At 42.7% G+C, this 19,347-nt stretch overlaps 1 protein-coding gene and 1 pseudogene across 7 annotated transcripts in view; one reads left to right on the top strand and one right to left on the bottom strand.

Annotated features, from left to right (window-relative positions):
* SLC41A2 (solute carrier family 41 member 2) overlaps window positions 1-6,114 on the bottom strand; it is a 128,878-nt gene extending 122,764 nt beyond the window's left edge. For 5 of the 7 annotated variants that reach the window (XM_059402207.1, XM_059402203.1, XM_059402197.1 and 2 more), the window contains exon 1: window positions 5,927-6,113. The gene's annotated coding sequence lies outside the window, so the exon portion shown is untranslated. Of the gene's footprint in view, window positions 1-5,867 lie in introns of all 7 variants that reach the window. The other 2 variants (XM_059402202.1, XM_059402201.1) reach the window with 2 other exon arrangements.
* A 5,891-nt stretch (window positions 6,115-12,005) lies between these two features.
* Window positions 12,006-13,268, top strand: LOC132020239 (eukaryotic initiation factor 4A-I-like; annotated as a pseudogene).
* Window positions 13,269-19,347: the final 6,079 nt, after the last annotated feature.

The following is a 19,347-nucleotide window of genomic DNA, read 5'->3' as shown; positions in this document are numbered from 1 at the left end:
ATTTTTCATAACTTCTCTTGCCACTTATCGAAAACATACACTTAAAAGAATTTTTCCTTCACAGTTGGGTTTCACAATCTAATTCTGTGAAGTCACAGTACTGTGACAGTACAATCATTCTCTGGCAACAAACTGACATCATTAAGATCCTTATTTGTTGGTTCTTTGGGGTATATGGATGTTCTATTTTTACTTCTTTTAAGACCAAAATTTATTTTCTATTGCCTCTCCATTAAGCTCATAAGATTGATACATTTTAATCTAATTTATTCTCTTTCCTCCTAGCCATCTTTATAAAACTGTCTTTTGGTGAGTGCTCAGAAAAATGCCGATCCAAACAAAATACAAACAACCTCTCGTCAATAATCTGTCACTGCTCTGCACTCCCTGGGAAGAAAATCTCCCAGATCAGAGAGTCTGTTGTTCTTTTTCATCTCTCTGCTCCTGTTTTAATATAAGAGTGCTTTTTGTTAAATTACCTTTTAAGTAAATCAGTATGGTTCGATCGCTAACATGATTCCAACGGAGAAAAGAAGAATTTCCAATGAAACTTTTTCCTTTTTCCAAAAGCAAGTGTTAATAGAAATGCCAAGGTCACTTCTACTACTATGTAACAGTTTTAAAATTAAGACTCTTTAGACTCTATCAACAAAGATTTGCTTAGTCCCCACTGGGTACCAAGCATTAAGCTAAATACCAGCGGTTCAACATGAGTAAAACATAAGCAAGATCGACTCTTACAGACCTTTCCATCAGTGCAAAGACACTTAGGCAGACTATAAATCTTTATGAAATGGGAGGTTCCAGTACCAAAAATAGTGGAAGGATTCTTTAGAAAAAATAGATTAGAACTAACTTTGGGATACCTGCAACATGGAGCCAAAGAATTTGTATTTTATATTCAAATAGAGAAAGCCTGGGCACTCAAAGGGATCTTCAGAAAATAGTCATCTATTTAGGCCCTTCTTGAAACTTTCAGTGGCTTCTCACTTCCTCTAAGATAAATGCCAATTCTTTAATAAGCCTAACTAAATCCTGCTTTATTATCATCCCCACCCACCCAAGACCTCTGGCTGTCGTCACACAGGGCTTTTTCTCTGTTTGCCTTGTTGCAGATTTTCAAAGTTTACGTATCACAATCTAGTAACTATGTGTGACACGTGCTTCTATGTGATTTCTTTTTTTAAAATGCAGGTCACGGGGTGCCTGGGTGGCTCAGTGGGTTAAGCCTCTGCCTTCAGCTCAGGTCATGATCTCGGGGTCCTGGGATCGAGCCCCGCATCAGGCTCTCTGCTCGGCAGGGAGCCTGCTTCTTCCTCTCTCTCTCTCTCTGCCTACTTGTGATCTCTGTCTGTCAAATAAATAAATAAAATCTTTAAAAAATAAAAATAAAATAAAATGCAGGTCACAACCCACTCCACTGAACTGACAATCTACTCGTGAGTGCCTAGCTGTCTGCAGTTTGAAAAATACTTTAGTCTACCACCCTCTTTCTTATTGACTTTTGCATTACGTTCTTTTTTCCTGAAAACTCTTGCTTTTACGTGGCTACGTCCTATTCTACTTTGTGACCTTAGGTTGTTTTGTTTTGTTTTGTTTTGTTAAGATTTTATTTATTTGTCAGAGAGCGGGAGGGAGCACAAGCAGGGGGAGCAGCAGGTGGAGGGAGAATCAGGCTCCCCGCTGAGCAAGGAGCCTGATCCAGGACGTGATCCCAGAACTCTGGGAACCAGACCTGAGGCAAAGGCAGAAGCTTAACTGACTGAGCCACAGGTGTCCCTGTGACATTAGCTCTTAACCATCACTTCCCCAACCCTCCTAGATAAGGTCTCCCTTCTCTGTGGTCCCAAAGTACCCCAAACTTTCTAACACTTATTATACTTTACTGTAACTGTTCTGCACTAGTTGTCTTTGCAGGCTGCAAACTCCATGAAAGTAAGGACTCATTCCTCTTCACTGCCGAACCCCAAGGGCCTAGACTAGTGCCTATTACATATTCGACAGTCCGTAAATATTCGAGGAATAAAAAAGTTAGGATATAGACTTAATAATCTATGTATTTAACCACACAATGAAAAGATCAGCCACTTAAAAACTGTTCAGAGGTCTAGCTACTTCCAAGGAAAATAAATTCTCAGTTCCTATTTTGTAAAGAATTAAGTTCCAAGGCTAGCCCACAAAACACACACAACACAGTTAACTGATAAGAGGACCTCCGTATTTCCCTCTCTACAAAGACAACAGGACTTTCACTCCCCTAAGTAGAAGAATACGGGATTAAAGGGGTGCTTTTCTTTCTCTTTACCCCATCAGCAATTCCTGGAGAAAGTGACTGACCTAAGCGCTAAGACTGAGATAAAGGTCAATATTCCAGACAGGCCCCTCCCCCGAACTCTCACTGGCTCTCTCCCACTTGGATGCCTTCAAGGCAAGTTTTCCTTTCCATTCCAACTCCTAGGAGGGCAACTTCCTGATCAAGAACTTTCCCTCCCTGCAGGGGAGACCTGACCCACAGCTTTTTAAGTGCTACAGTTTCCTCTGGGTAGGTAAATTAAGAAGGAAAAGATTAAGCACAGATCTAAACTAAATTCTCCAATTCAGCTTTACCAGAAGTAACAATGAAACTGTATTTTAACAGCATTTTAATCTTCATCTGGTTTCTTGACCCTGATCTCAACTTGACCAGAATGTGGAGACAGGGGGAGTATAATTAACATACTGAAAAGCTTACACATGAACAGTATTCATTGCAGTCTGACTTCTGGGTCCTAGGAGAAGAGTACCATGGAGAAGCAAGGTGGGGGAAAGGGGAAGAGGAGTGAAATAAAGAAGGTTCCTCTACCTATTCCCATTTAGAATTTCCCTTGGGCAAAAAACGTCTACATAGGTTGAATCTATTTTAATATCTCACAACCTTTCCTTCCAAATTCTCATTCTTGTTTTTCTTTTCTCTTCTTCCAGAGCCTTTATGCTATCCAAAGATCTCCATTTTCAACACCCACTTTTAGAAATACTGCAAAATTTGTCAAACCTCCGAAATGTAATATGATCGCTACTACTTACCTCTCCTATCTTTACTCAGGTCAAAATTCCCATTTCCTCAGTGTAGCTGATCAGGGGGTAAGCAATCTGATTAAATCCATTCACATTACAATAGAATAACTGATGGACAGTCCTAGCCCTTGATCCCTACTGGAGATATAGGTTTTATTTTCATATATATTTTAAAACACACATACACACATACATTATTCTTAAGCTATAGAAATGTAATTATAGTAATCTCAGAGAAAAGATGTGAGGTGCCTAGATGCTCACGATGAAGGAGGCAGGTCTGCTCTGACCAGCATTTCCCAGGGATCCTGTCCCCAAAATTGTTCCCATTTTACACTGCCCTCGACATTCAGTCCTCAGTAAGTCATAAAAACTCCAGGGTGTGAAGAAGGCCAGCTTGGAAAACATCTGTAGCTCTGGGAGACTTTTATATCCATTGGGTGAGTTAGTAACAATCACTATTAGGGTGAACAAGTTATCTCCAATATTCTAATAATCATTCCATTAGCTAAAAGAAAAACATACACTCAGGTTACATACTGAAATTATTCATTCTACTAAGAAAGTCAGTGAGGCATAAAAGGGTTAAATAACATTTCCATTGTTTTATAATTTAGTAGTTGAGAAGCAGGATTGGACTGACCTTCATACTTTTAATCAGTTGCTTATCCATAATTCCACTTGGCAATCTTTAGTTTTATTTTCTATAACACTTCTGAAATTTGGAAGTAAAATTTTTTTGAACAGTTACATTAAAACAATAGGAAAATGAGCTTGAACTCCTGAGAGGCAGGTGCCATGTCTTTTTCAGTGGTTTTTGCTATAAAAGAGTGAAGGCTAACAATGAATTTGTGTGCACTCAGAAATTAACCACAAAAGCAGCCTAGCTGCGTTCATTTAGCTGTAAGTGGCTCTTAACTTCAGTGCCACCAAAAATATTTATTTGCCACCACCAGATGGGTCTAACTGTGTAAAAGACGACAAAAACTTCGGAAAACAAGATCTTCCACTTTGCCTGAGAAGTTAAGCAAATGAAATTTTAACTGAATAATTGGTGTTTGCCATTCTTTAGTATTTTGTTTAGCCAGCCATCAAAATAAATTCTTTGTAATTCAAGTGATAACTGGGACTGTTTTCAAACCAAGCAATGAATATATGAAAACACCAGCTGTGTGTGGTCTCTCTTGAATCTGGTCATAGCATACCTTTTGTGGCTTTTCTCAAGAGAATAGAAAGGGAAACAGGAGGAAAGATGATCAAGAATTGACAGGTAAGGTATTCTGGAAAATATCAATGGCCCTTACTCCACTTTCCCCAAGTAGAAGCATTATGTTGCCTGCTATCAGGTTGGTTGGTGTTTTTTTTTTTTTTTTTTTTTTTGTCAGTATTAGCCCCCAGACCTAAATTTTTTTCCATAAATAACATAATACAACAATTAAAAAAAAAATACCCAACATGAAAGGAAGAAAGAAAACAGATAATCACATCAAAATATGTACAAAGGATTTGAATAGACATTTCTCCAAAGAAGCTATATGAAGAGCAAGTAAGCATGTGAGAAGACCCTCAATACGATTAGCTCCGAGGTAAATGCAAATCAGTATCACTTCACACCCACTAGAATGGCTGTAACAAGAACTAGCCAACAGATCATCACAAGTGTCGGTGAATACCAGGAGAAACTGGAACCTTCATACAGCGTTTGGCCGGAATGTAAAAGGATGCCTTCTACTATACAAAAGTTTGGCAGTTTCACAAGGAGTTAAACACGCAGACACCCAAGAGAAATGAAAGCATATGCTCACATAAAAACCTGCACACAAATGTTTATGGCAGCAGTGTTATTCACAAGAGCCAAAACGTGGAAACATCCTGAATGTCCATGAATGGACAAACAGTATGTGATATTATGGTACACTGATGCAATGGAATATTATCCAGCCATAAAAAAAGAATAAAGTTCTGATACACCCTACAACATGAACGGACGTTGGAAACATTTTGCTACGTCAAAGAAGCCAGACACCAAAAGCCACATATTGTAGGATTCCTTTTATATGAAATTTCCAGACTAGGCACATCCATAGAGAAAAAAAGTAGATTAGCAACTGCCAGAGGGTGGGGTAAAGGAGAAATGAGAAATGACTGCTAATGGGTACGGGGTTTCACTCTGAGGTGATGAAAATGTTCAGGATAATGGTGATAGTTGCAAAACTTTGTGACTAGAGTAAAACCCACACTTTAAAAAGATGAATTTTATGGTATGGGCAGTGTATCTCAGTTAAAAAAAAAAAAAAAAAACAAGTGTTCATTTACAGAAAGATGACATATATGTGTAACAGATTCGTAAAGATAATATACATAATTGTGTACAAAAACGTAATCGCCTAATGCAGATGAATGTTTTTGTTTTTTGTTTTTTGTTTTAACTGAAATACATTTCACTTACATAAAAGAACGAGAGCAGGCGGTGAGACGGAGCAACTGCCGAGCCCCGAAGCGGTGGAGCTGGGGTGTGCCCGAGCCCGCGGGGCGGCGTCTCCATCCGAGCTCACCTTCCACCGGTCCCGCAGCCAACCCCCCACCCCCCCCACCCCCGCTGCCGGGCTCAGCGTCCCGGGCCACCCGCCCACCCGCAGCTGCCCGGCTCCACCGTCCGCGCCCAGGGCCAGCCGAGGTGCGGCAGGCGCGGGGACCCCGGGGGAGGGGGCCCGGCGGCTCCCGAGGGGCGCGCAGCCGCCCCGCACAGCCCGGGCCCTCCCGCGCCCCGGCCGCAGGGTCCCAGCCCGGGCCCACCCACCTCCCTCCAGTACCTGGGATGCGCCCGAACCCCGCGCCGCGGCCACAGCCCAGACTTCCCCTCCATTATCACCTGCCCCGGAGCGCGGCCGCGCCGGCCGGTGTGAGCAGAGGGGACCCCGCCTCCTCAGACGCGACCTCGGCTCCCGGGGCGGGGGGTGGAAGGAGCGTTCACCTAGTGCCCCCGCGGCGGCGCGGCGGCTGCCCCCGGCCGCGGCTCCTTCCTGCTGGCGCGCCTCCTCGCGCCCTCGCGGCCCCGCGCTGACAGCCCGGGAGCCGGCGCCCGCGGCCCGCTCGCTCCCCGCCCCCGCGCGGCCGCCCCGCGCACGCGCAGCCCCGCCGCCGCCCGAGGGGAAGCGAGCGCCTGGTGATGTGGCCGCGGGGGCGGCGACCGGGAGCGCGAGCACCGCCCCTCCCCGACCCCCGGCCGCACCCTGAAAGCCACCGCCCGGGGGGGCGGGTTGGAGGACAGGACGGGGGAGTCTTTAGGGAACCGTACCCCGGAGAGAAGGACTGTGGCCTTTCGGCAGCGCCCTGTCATCCCCGCAGACCCACGCCCATCCACATCGCCAGCTGCTCCTAGGTCCGAACCCCCAAATCTATGACTCATGATTTCTGTGCTCAGACCAGGGGCCTCCTGGTGGCTGCGTTCGTGTTTCCTTCTCGCAGACTGGAATGAAAACCAAGGCGGCTGTAACTTTGTGCTGGCCTTTGCGCAGAGCCTCGCTGAAGGCGCGGTGCCTCGCCGAGGACGGAGAGACGAGGGGGTGCACCAGTAGCGGATGGGATTGTGGGCCGCTCCCAGCACCATCCCAGGGCAGCGAGGTGTAGACGCCATCTGCATGGGCAGCGAGGTGTAGAGGCCAAGTGCATGGGCGCAGTGGAGATGACCGGGATGCCAATACTTTTCCAAGCTCGCCACAGTCCAGGTGAAATTGACCAAAGTTTGCACCGTAACCACCTCCCTCCCCCATCCCAGACCTCTTACCTAACTATTGAGCCCCTTAGGTATGACTCAGGTAATGGCCTATGTGGGCGGGATACTCCAGGGACTGTCCTCAGGCACTTATTCCCAAAGGCTGTCATTTTAAAAATGACACAGCTAGTGGCCCTCTTTTCCTCAGAGCAGAGCTCCCACTGTCCAACAGTGACTTAGTACCAGCTTTTCAGATGCTAAGGGACACCAGAGCGTACATTTATCCAGTTTTTTATTTTTCTTTTTTGTTTTTGTGCTTTGCAATCAGCTTGAGTTTTGACCTTAACCTTCTGGGTGAAGTGTGTTCATGGACCCGTCTTGACCATCTGCAGTAATGCCTTTTACAATGGCGAAAGCGGCTGTTCTTCACAATCTAAACACCGTTAGGAATGAAAGGATAATTGCAAAGAATACGGAAAAACAGGGCTCTGACTGTATTTTGAAGTGGGTTTTGTTCTCACTGTTCTGAACCATATTATCACTTGCAGGTAAATAGCTGTTCTTAGAAGTTTGCTTGTAGTAAAACTCCAACCAGGTAAGTGTACCTCCCCAGAAGTGTGCCGTCTTTGGAGACTTCTGCGCTAAGTTTTAATCAGAGAAACCGCCCTCTCCCAGTTTTGAAAATCTACCACCATTTTTTTTTTCCTCACTGATTCTGAGTGGGTGGTTTCAGCTGTCCTAAATTTCATTAGGTGGGAAGCCTTCTTCTTACAGGGTGCTGTCATTCTGTGTACCACAATATAGTGAGTATTTTTTAGATATTTTAAGCTCTAAGTTGGAATCCAAATCCAAACCAAATTTCAACTCTGGAAATAGCTCAGGGTAGAATTGGGTCAAAAGACACCCCTTTCTGAAAAATTAGATCCTAATGTGTGCCGGCAACAATGCTCACATCACTACTTCCTCTTCTGCCTGACAGCTGGCAAGTTAAATTGTGAAGCAAGTGGCTTAGAATTGAAGATCTGCATTAATCACTGCTGCGATGATTGCTATAAGAAAACCTGGGAGTTAGAGTGTGTAACAATGGGACTTGTCTGTTCTCTCTAGGGGTAAAAAAGATCTCTTTGAGGAAGTGACATTTAATCGGACCCTTGAAGAATAAGGAAGAGTAGGTCTGACAACAAAAGGAAAGGGGTGGGGAGTGCACTTGTTGCTGTGGAAACCGCAGGTTTGAAGGCTCTTGAATAGGAAGGGACTCCACCTGTGGCTAGAATGAGGCGGCTAGTGTTGAAGGAGCTGTGGCTACGTGGCTTGAGGGCCATGGTGAAAATTTTGGACCTAATCCAAAAGACAAAAGGAAGCCACTAAGGAGTTGGAGAGACTCCATCTGTGCTGGATCCAATTCGTGTTTGCAAATGACATTTCTGGCTGCAGTGTGGGAACTGAGGAAGAAGGGAGCAGCAGAGGGTGTGTGACAATCAGTCCGCAGGTATGGGAGAGTAGAAGATGGTGGATCAAGGACATCAATCAGAATTAGATCTATAAGTGCCTAATCATTGCCTGCATGTGAAAGGTGGGGGAATGAAAAGTGCCCAAAAGGGTGCCTGGGTGGCTCAGTTGGTTAAGAGACTGCCTTCCGCTTAGGTCATGATCCTGGAGTCCCAGGATCGAGTCCTGCATCAAGCTGTTTGGCAGGGAGTCTGCTTCTCCCTCGGATCCTTCCCTTTCTCATGCGTGCGCTCTCTCTCTCTCTCTCATACACACACACACTCTATCTCTCAAATAAATAAAATCATTAAAAAAAGAAAGAAAGAAAGAAAAATGTCCCAAAATGACTCCCAGGTTTCTAGCGTGAGTTCATCCCATTCCCGAGGATGGGGAGTCTGGAGGGGGAGGTCTCAAGGGGACAAGTTTGAGTTGCTTTAAATATGTTGAGTTTGCTGTCTCTATGAGACATCCAAGTGAAGATGCTGAGTATATATTTACAAAATATATACACAAAGTAGAGATCTGGACGGAAGATGAAATCAAACCTAAATGTTTAGAGAGCAAGGAATATGACTTGCTTGTAAGAACTTAACATCTAAACTTTAGAAAAAATGAATAGAAGCGAAGGGTACCTAATACTATGTGTGAGACAATCCACAGACAATATTTTTATTTTATCCTTTACACCCTATGTGGATGGTATTATAATCGCATTTTTCATATAAGGACACTAAGGGTTAAATCTTTGGTCTAATTTACTTGAATTCTCAATTAAATAAGACCAATTGAATAAGAATCTCTGTTGGTAATTCTGATGATCACTGAGGTTTAGAAACTTAAAAGTGCAGACTGCTTGAAAGTGGTCACACAAACCATATAAAACACCTATTTTAAACAAAGATTAAAATAAGATAAAATAAAATAAAATAAGAAACCATGATTCCAAGAACATATAGCCAATGCAGCAAATGTTTGTGGATACATGTCCCTGTTTCTTTCACCTAAGCACCCCTCCCCCCATTATCAGTGCCCTTCCTGGGAAACTCTGGAATGTTCATTTGTATATTCATGCAGTAAGAAGTTATGGTGAACCTACTACTGTGTCCCAAATAACAACAGTCATTCACTTATTCATAAATATTTATTGAGCACTTACTAAACACCATGCTGTTTCATGCTCTGGGAATATATCAGTGAACAAAATAAACAGATGCCTGCCCTACAGAGTTTACATTCAGGTGGGGAAAGACAGACATGTATGTGCATATGAATACAGGTATCTGTATACAGGTATATATGTAGAAAGATGTATATATCCCACACGGCAATAACTACAATAAATACAAATAAAACAGGAGAAAAAGTTGGAGAGTTCAGGGTATAGAGAGGAGGGGAGACAGTTTTATACAGGGCAATCCATAGAGGTCTTGCTGGTTTGAGCAGAAAGGAGTGAGGGAGCAACTATGCTATCTTGAGAAGGTACAGCAATCACAAAGGTCCTGAGGCAGAAGTGTGTGTGAGGTGTTCAAGATACAGCAAGGAGTCCTGTGCGGCTGGAATGAGAAGTAGCTAGAAGCAGGTCATGAGGCTTGTAGGCCATTGCAGGTAAGATCTTTGGGTTTCACTGTGAGAGAGACAGGAACCACTGAAAGGGGCTGGGCAGAGAAATGGCCCACTCTGACAGTTTCAAAGGGATGACTATGGAGAGCTGAGTGAGGAGGCAAGGGTGGAAGCAAGATGACCAGTAAGGATGCTGTTCCAATAACCCGGGGGTAGCTGGGAGACTCAGTCAATTAAGCATCTGCTTGTGGCTCAGGTCTTGACCCCCAGGGTCCTGAGTTTGAGTCCTACATTGGGCTCCTTGCTCAGTAGGGAGCCTGCTTCTCCCTCTGCCTGTCGCTCCCCCTGCTTGTGCTCTGTCTCTCACATACACAAATAAATAAATGAAATCTTAAAAAAAAAAAAAAATCCAGGTGAGACAGATGGCAGCACAGACCAGGGTGGTCAAAGAGGAAGTGGTAGGAAGGTACAGCACTCTGGGTCATTTGACAGGAGAGCTCATAGGCAAGATTTGCTAATGGATTGAGTGATGGGTAAGAGAAAAAAAAGAAAGAGAAAGGCCGTTAAGGATGTCTCCAAAGGTTTTGGCTCAAGCAGTTGGAAGATTGGAGTTGCCATTTGCCAAAATGGCGGATGAGAAGAAAAGTCAAGAGCTGGCATGAGAACCTACTCACGCTACTTAGAAGAGGGTCTACTCTTCTAAGCGCCTGGTCTGTGGGAACAAATTCAGTGCTCACAACAACTCTCTAAGGTACATCCTGTTGTTATGCCTATTTTATTGTGGAGGGATTGAGATATTGCTCAATAGGGTACTTCAGATTCCACTGCTGTGAATGGTGATAATACTCCAGAGGTTACCACTGCATTGTCCCTCCGGGAAGGCAGACGACTATATATACAAGGACAACAAAACCTAGAGCTACAATGGGAAAGTATGAAGATGCCGCAGCTGTACAAAGCAGAAGCATCTTGCAGGAGGCACCTGGGTGGCTCAGTGGGTTAAGCCTCTGCCTTTGGCTCAGGTCCTTGTCTCAGGGTCCTGGGATTGAGCCCCACATCGGGCTCTCTGCTCAGCAGGGAGCCTGCTTCCCCCACCCCCACCTGCCTCTGCCTACTTGTGCTCTCTCTCTCTGCCAAATAAATAAATGAAATCTTAAAAAAAAAAAAAAAAAAAAGCATCTTCCAAAGTTTGGGGGTCAGGGAGACAGGCGGGGGTTGGGAAAGACTTGTAAGAGGAAGTGATTTTAAGCTCCAGTCCAAAGGATCACTAGCCATGCCAATGAAAATTTTAGGAGCAGGGATAGAAAAAAGAGTAGTCCGGTAGAGGTTAGTCCTAAGCACTTTTACCAAAAAGGCGAGGAGGGGATTTTGAAGAAGTTAAAGAAGTTCAGTATGATGTTTCTATTTCTTTTAGACTACCTTGTTCATTGGTCCCTATTGGGAGTTTCTCTCCACAAACAGGGTAATGTTTCAAGGGTTCCCTATCCCTGGTTTCTTTAGAACATACCCCTGAGGGAGCAGAGGTCCTGCTGTCCTTGACCATTCATCAGGTTCTTGTTGTTCCTCAACTGTGCCCACAAGTTCCTGCCTGTGGACTTTGAACTACCTGTTCTCATTAACGAGAACACTCCAGTCTCCCGCACACCTTCCTGGGTCCACACCCAGGAACACTCTCTCTGCTTCCATGACCCCCAGTGAAAAGCATGATCACAGAACTTAAAACATAAGTGATAGACAGATAACTGTTTTTCTTATCTGCCCATGCCCCTACTAGTTTGTCAGCAGAGTCTTTACAACTAGGCTGGCACAATGTTGTCAGCCCTGAATGGAATCGTGATTGTTTTCTTCTTGAAATGAATGAATGGATACATTTTGATTTACCCTCCTTTACTTTTAGTGGTGCTGCTACTGGCTTTTTGATGATCTGTTCTGGTTCCACTTGCAACAGAATTATTAATTTATTTTAAAATTTTAGTTACATATAGCATTGTTCTAGCTTCTTTAACTTGACCTTGTTTGGGTTTTTGCTGGTAGACAGGCTTTGCGCAATACTGGGACGCTGGTGGCTGAGCTCTTTTTCGGGGACATCTGCACATTGATTACTCTTCTAGGGATGAAGGTGTGGTCCTGCTGATACTGTCTGGTTTAAGAACCATGCAAAACTCAGTATTTGCAGCCATTATCTTGAATGGATGCTTGTATATCTGCCTCAAAACAAGAGTATAGAACACTGTTCATAGCCTCGTTTCTAAGGATCATATCTGAGAGCCAGGATTTCTAATCCAGAGACAATGGCCCTGGTGGGATGGAGCCCAACAGTGTCATCCGGAGTAACTAGAATGAGGTTATTGACAGCCTTGGTGACATGAACCTTTCTAAGTCCCTTTGTGGCATCTACACAAATGTTTTTGAGAAGCCTTCTGCCATCCAGAAACAAGCCAGTCTTCCTTATCAAGGGTTTTTATGTGATTGCTCAAGCCCAGTCTAGGACTGGGAGAACAGTCACGTTTGCCTATGGATTATGCAGCAGATTGAATTAGATCTAAAGACTATGTGAGACTTAGTCCTGACACCCACTTGACTCAGCAGATGCAAAGGGTATTCTTGACATTAGGACATTACAAGGGTGTCCCCTGACACACCTGCACTGGTGGGACCAACGTGCATGCTGAGGTCCAAAAGCTGGAAGTGAAAGTCACCCATATCATCGTGGGGACATCAGGTCACGTGTCTGATATGCTTAACTGGAAAAACCTGTCTTTCAAATACATCAAAATGTTTGTATTGGATGAAGCTGATGAAATGTTAAGCCATGGATTCAGGGACGTATTTGAAAAGGTCCACAGCAATACCCAGGGGGGTTCGCTGTCAGCTGCAGTGCCTTCCAATGTGCTTGAGGTAACCAAGAAGTTCATGAGGGACCCCATTCAGATTCTGGTCGAGAAGGAGGACTTGACCCTGGAGGACACTGTCCACCCGTTCTGCATCCGTGTGAGAGGAGTGGAAGCTGGACACACCCTGTGGCTTGTGTGATACCCTGACCATCACACAGGCAGTCATAGTCAACACTGGAAGGTTGGTTGGCTCACTGAGAAGATGCATGCCTGAGACATCACTATGTCTGCCATGCATGGTGATGTGGAGCCTGAGGAATGAAATGTAATTTCATTTCAGTTTCACTCTGGCTCTAGCAGAGTGTTGGTTACCACTGACCTGCTGGCCTGGGGTGCTGATGTGCAGCAGGTGTCTGTAGTCAGCAGTGAGGACCTTCCCGCCAACAGGGAAAACTATACCTGTAGAACTGGTAATTGGTCCTGGAGGATGATTTGGCTGTAAGGGTGTGGCTTTTAACAGGGTGACAGAAGAAGACAAAAGGACTCTTTGAAACACTGAGACCTTCCTCAACCCCTCCATGGAGAAGGTGCCCCTCGGTGTCGCTGACCTCATCTGAGTGGGACTGTCCTGTTACCTAGCCGAAGCCAGGGTCCAGAAGAGGATCAGGAGAGGGGAGAGAAGGGAGCCAAGGGATGGGCATCTTGTCTTTTTTTTCTTTTTCTATTCTTTTTCTTTGAATAAATGCCACATTTTGAGGCAAACAACAACAACAACAAACCTGTTCATAGCAGCTTTATCATAGTCTTCTAATAACGGGAAATAAGCAGAAATTCATCAACATGAGGATGGCAAAACTAATTTTGGGATTTCATATGATCGAACACTACTCCGCAATAGAATGAAACAGATTATGGACTCAACAAAGGGGGTGAATCTCACTAACGTTACGCTGAAAGAAAACTCCGTGACAAGAGAAACATACACACTATGAGGATTTGCTTTGCATTGCTGCTGGAACAAATTAGCACAAACACGGTGAGGGAAACAGAACTTTGGTTATCTTACAGTGCTGTAGGTCAGAAGCCCAATATGAGTTGAACTAAGATTAAGGTGTCTGAGAGCTATGCTCCTTCTGGGGGCTTTACGGGAAAATGCTTTTCTAGCTTCTAGAACCCGACCACACCCTTTGGCTTGTGGCCCCCTTCCTCTGTCTCCGAAGGTGGCCACGCGGCATCTCTGAGCCTCCTTCCATCCTTATGTCTCTCCGACTTTCTTCTCCTGCCTCCCTCTGCCACTCCAAGGACCCTTGTGAGTACCTTGGGCCCACCCAGATAATACAGGATAATGTCCCTATTTTAAAGTCAGCCAATTAACCACCTTAATTCCCTTTTGCCATATAACCTAAGTATTCTGAATAAAAAATTGAGGATAATGGAAGGCAGATTTCCAGTGGTGCACTGCTAAACTGCCTTGGGGTGGGGTGGGGTGAACAAACTTGATCCGTGGCATCTGCTGATTGCAATGGTATAAATACTCTGATGGCTGATTTCAAGCTAACATCCCCTCACAAAATTACGATTATTTAGTAAACAGCCCTTGTGAGCTGGTTCAATGTGATTCCAGAATATTGCTGCAAGTTTCTCATTCTTGAAGTTTTAAAATACAAATATAGAAATAAATATTCACATATGAGGATCTGAATGTATACATGTGGGTTTCCTTGCCCTCTACCATGACAGAGCCTAAAAGTTAGAGCACATCTGTAGCAATTAGCACACCTAACGTCTGGATCTTACTCTCTAAATATCCTTCTGAGCGTTAACAGGAACCAATGTTCCTTGGGGAAAAGGTTAATTCTCAGGCTGGGGCAGAAAAAGTACAAAAGGAGCCTGAAATGGCTGGACCAAAAATTACAGAAGTATTCAAGGAATGATGGTAACATACAAAAAGGAGAGGTTTGCAGATTGAAAAGGCTCCCACTAGGGACCATGTTAGTATCAAAATAAGTGATACAGTAATGGATTAGAGCCCATTAAACAGCATAAAAATCTGTGAGTCAAAACTGACATAAGTAAGCCAATGGGAGAAGAAAAAGCTCTTTCTCAAAGTACAATACCAACTCATCATAAGATACGAATGAAAGAATGAGAAAATCAAGGAGTGTAAGTTTAATGAGACAGTATGTTTACACATCTCCCCCTAAATCCTAGTTAACTGAAGACATAACTAGTAATTTTACAGTGAGGAGGTTTGACAGATACTGCCTTCACCGAGTGATCAAAGTTAACATTACCAGTAGTGAGACAAATCCACATCACGTGCCTCCAGATGTCACTAAACAGGACCTAATATCACTTCTGTGGTATATTTGCCAAAAATATATTATCTAAATCTAATGAAAATTTATTATCTAAATCTAAATCATGGGGAACCAGAAGGTAGACCCAAACTGAGGGCCATTCTACAAAATCTCTCTGGTCTACCTTCTTCAAAGGAGTCAAAGTCATGAAAGACAAACGATGACAGAGAAATTGTCACACATTGTTTGGAGAGGACTGAATGCAGAACACGATCCTTTTTGAGGTCCTGGACTGGAAGGAAAAATTATAAAGGACAGTCCTGAGACAGTTAAGATTTGAATACAAACAGTAGATGACATAATAGTACTATATTCTTATCAAGTTTTCTGATTTTGTTCATTGCTCTCCAGTTAGGTCAAAAAATATTTTTGTACTTAGGATGTATACACTCAAGTATTGAAGGATAAACAGACACAAAGGCTGCAATTTGCCCTCAAATTATTAAAAAAGAATCAAGTGGGTGTGTGGTGTGGGGAAAGGGAAAGGACTAAGATAAAGCCAAAGAGAAAACAGAGCAAAATGTATCCATTTTTTAATCTGGATAAAAGGCATATAGGAGCTGTACTACTGTTGCCACTTGTCCATAAATCTGAAATTCTATCAAAATAAAAAGTGACAAAAGATGGAGATGGGAGACATAGGAAGCTACGTTGGCAGCACCCCATCAATACAGAGGGAAAGGCCCTACAAAAATATGCTGGTTTTGCTTTGATTTTCTGTAGTCACCTCTCTTCTGTATATTCTCTGCAAAGGAAATAAAGGATTTATAGCCGGTGCATAGGTGGTCAGTTTAGAAGATTCAAAGGAAGACAGTTTTTGTGAACTTGAAAGTATTCATTGTAAATTAATAGAGACTTCTCTGTTCCGAATAACACTTTGGAGCCCTGTAACAATTTGTAATCAGAATGTGTAAACTTGCTAAACGTTCTTAACATGAGATAGATTAAAAAAAAAAAAAGGTAGTATAGGATGAGAAAAGGGAAACAGTGCAAACTATACAGAATTTACGAATGTTAAAAAAAAAAACTTTCCTTCAAGTTCTCTCCCATGATTTAACTCTTGCTTGTACATAGTCCCTCTTCTGATTGTATCTACGAGCTTGTGTACCTATTATTGTATGAAATAGTATCATTAAAATGCTTAGTTATTGGGGCGCCTGGGTGGCTCAGTGGGTTAAGCCGCTGCCTTCGGCTCAGGTCATGATCTCAGGGTCCTGGGATCGAGTCCCGCATCGGGCTCTCTGCTCGGCAGGGAGCCTGCTTCCTCCTCTCTCTCTCTCTCTGCCTGCCTCTCCAACTACTTGTGATTTCTCTCTGTCAAATAAATAAATAAATAAAAATATTAAAAAAAAAAAAAGAAGAATGCTTAGTTATTGACCTCATTCTAAATACTTTAGGGGAGATGCCAGCAGCCTAGTGCAAGACACTTTTGCTAGAGCAAGATCCATGTTACCAAGATCCTAGAAACATGAATGAAAGAATTAATGAATTAATTAAAAGAATTAAAATAAATTAATTTTTTAGAATGAAAAGATTTAATAAATTAAAAGAATTTAGTTATAAAATAACTTAAAATTGGTTAAAATTGGAGGGGGAGACAAACCATGAAGGACTGTGGACTCTGAGAAACAAACTGAAGGTTTTGGAGGGAGTGGAGGGTGGAGTGGTCCTGGTGGTGGGTATTAAGGAGGGAACGGATTGCATGGAGCACTGGGTGTGGTGCATAAACAATGCATTCTGTAACACTGAAAAAGAATTAAATTAAATTAAATTTCTTAAAAACCTGGTTAAAATGTAAAAATACTTTTCACCAAAAACTAATGAATTATGTCAAATAAAATGTCTCCCCACCTCCATCCACCTGTATGTACATTTTCACCCTTTATTAAAATACTATGATGTTACTCCTGATTTATTGATATTTAGCAGAATTTAGCACAGGTCTTATTTTTTGCCATGCCATTAATGGATGGAATTTTGAAGGAGAAATGATGCCTTATACTGCATACAAAATTTAACCCCTAAAAACATAATTTAAAAATTCCAACAGATGAGGCAGAGAATCAAGTGAACACCAGTTTAAGGTGGCTACTCTTTGGGATACCAGTCTGCTAGAAATAAAATTCTATTCTCCCCTTGCCCCCAACCCCCGAGTAAAAATTTTACGCTGCTAGAAAATAAAGCATTTCTTTGACACATTTAATTGTAGCCATAGGATTAAAATAGATTAAGAGCCTAACCAAAATAAATTATTTGCAATATAATTACACCACAATTTTCAGCACTAAATGTGTATGCCTCTAGAGATAAAATAGTTTTGATTTACCAAACTGGGTAATTAAATTAAGTAGATAATTTAATTACCTAAGGGCCTGGGAACCAGGTAATAGCAATTTGGTAAGTTACTAGCAGCAATCATCAGTTTGATTAGTCTGCTGAAGATAAAAAGTAAGCCTGAAATCAAAATTACCTTTAGAAAAACCTCCAAATAATATATCCCAAGTATTATTGACTGTAGTAGACAGTGTGGGTGTCCCCCTCATTTTCTTGGCTGCCTCTCCCTACCACAGAAGCTCTGTCATCTGGATGATATTCACACACACACACACACACACACACACACCCCGCCCCAGCTAGAAGACTGACCCTGACTGGCCTCAAGCAATCAGGATAATCCCATGCCCTTTGTTTCAGCTAGTCCAAAAGAGGGCCCAAGACCCAAGTTCATTAGCTTTTTTTTTTTTTTTTTTTTTATAGAAACATAGCATCTTTTTTTTTTTTTTTTTTTTAAAGATTTTATTTATTTATTTGACAGAGAGAGATCACAAGTAGGCAGAGAGGCAGGCAGAGAGAGAGAGAGGAGGAAACAGGCTCCCTGCTGAGCAGAGAGCCCGATGTGGGACTCGATCCCAGGACCCTGAGATCATGACCTGAGCCGAAGGCAGCGGCTTAACCCACTGAGCCACCCAGGCGCCCAAGTTCATTAGCTTTATTTACATTTTAACTTTGGGTTCACAATCTTAGTTCCAACTTCTTGGGGGAGTTACATTGTAACACCCAATCAGTTATAGGGGGCAACCATAACATATATGGAAGTCAACCAGAGTTTCTTGTATTTATATGCCTTCTAAGCGTCTTAAAATTGAAAACAGTTCACCTTCTTTTCGTGTCTTTTTTCTGTTGAATAAAACAGATATTTATCCTGTTGGATTTCCCACCTTCTAGATTTGGCTGATTGCCCCCTTGAGTGGTTTCCCTTATCCTTCTATTCCTCACAGTTGCTGTAAAACAGTAGTTAGAACTCGGGGCTTGATTTAGGAAAGTTTTCTTTCTTACTTTCCTTTTTTTTTTTTTTCTTTTGTCTTGTTTTGTTTACATGAAAACTTATTAGGCGCCAGTGTGCACTCCCTAACGCATCGAATTAGGGGCACACAAAATCTGGTTGGTCATACTTTGAGAGATGTCAGAATGAGGGACAGAGCCAGATTTCGGCAGCTTTGCCTAGTGGGAATCTCCGAGTTAGTTCCAGATTCCTTTTGCTATGACCCCAATTGTCTTTGAAAGCCTCCTTGCTTTCTGGCCCCACTTCCCAAGTTTATACTCCCTGACCCAGACTTGACATCAACTATTTGTAGAAGATGCTCTGTTGCTTTTAGTGAGGAAAGGTAGTTATCAGGCAGGATCCAGCTCAGGGATGCTGGTTATGGGGCCTTGTTATCATTTCCAGACCTTCCAGTGAACCAAGCTCAGGGATAAGCAGTTTTTCAGAAAGAGGAAAAGAAATCATGAATTTATACAGATATTACCAATTCAAATTTAAAATTACAGGAGGACTTTACCTTTATTTCTTTTCTTGGAACAAAAAATCTGAGCTGCAAATGATATATATTTTTAAAGATTTTATTTATTTATTTGACAGAGAGAGAGAAAGAGAGAGAGATCACAAGTAGGCAGAGAGGCAGGCAGAGAGAGAGGGGGAAGCAGGATCACCCATGAGCAGAGAGCCCGATGTGGGGCTGAATCCCAGGATCCTGATACCATGACCTGAGTTGAGGGCAGAGGCTGAATCCACTGAGCCACCCAGGTGCCTCTGCAAATGATATTAATATAAGTCCTAATTTGCCTTATCCAAGATTATACTTATAGCATCTTCAGAATGACTGTACTAACAGTGCTACTAAAAATTAAGAGGATTGGATACACTTAAAAATTTCTATGTGGGTGTGTAGTCATTGTCATTGCTCTGAAGCTATATCTTACTAAGGATGTACCATCCAAATATTGTGTTTTAAAGTCACCTCAATCGGTTCTTTTCTGTGTTGTTACATAAACTTGA

Source organism: Mustela nigripes, chromosome 6, assembly GCF_022355385.1.
Source record: "Mustela nigripes isolate SB6536 chromosome 6, MUSNIG.SB6536, whole genome shotgun sequence".
Lineage (NCBI taxonomy): Eukaryota > Metazoa > Chordata > Mammalia > Carnivora > Mustelidae > Mustela > Mustela nigripes.
This window is presented reverse-complemented; position numbering and strand designations above follow the sequence as displayed.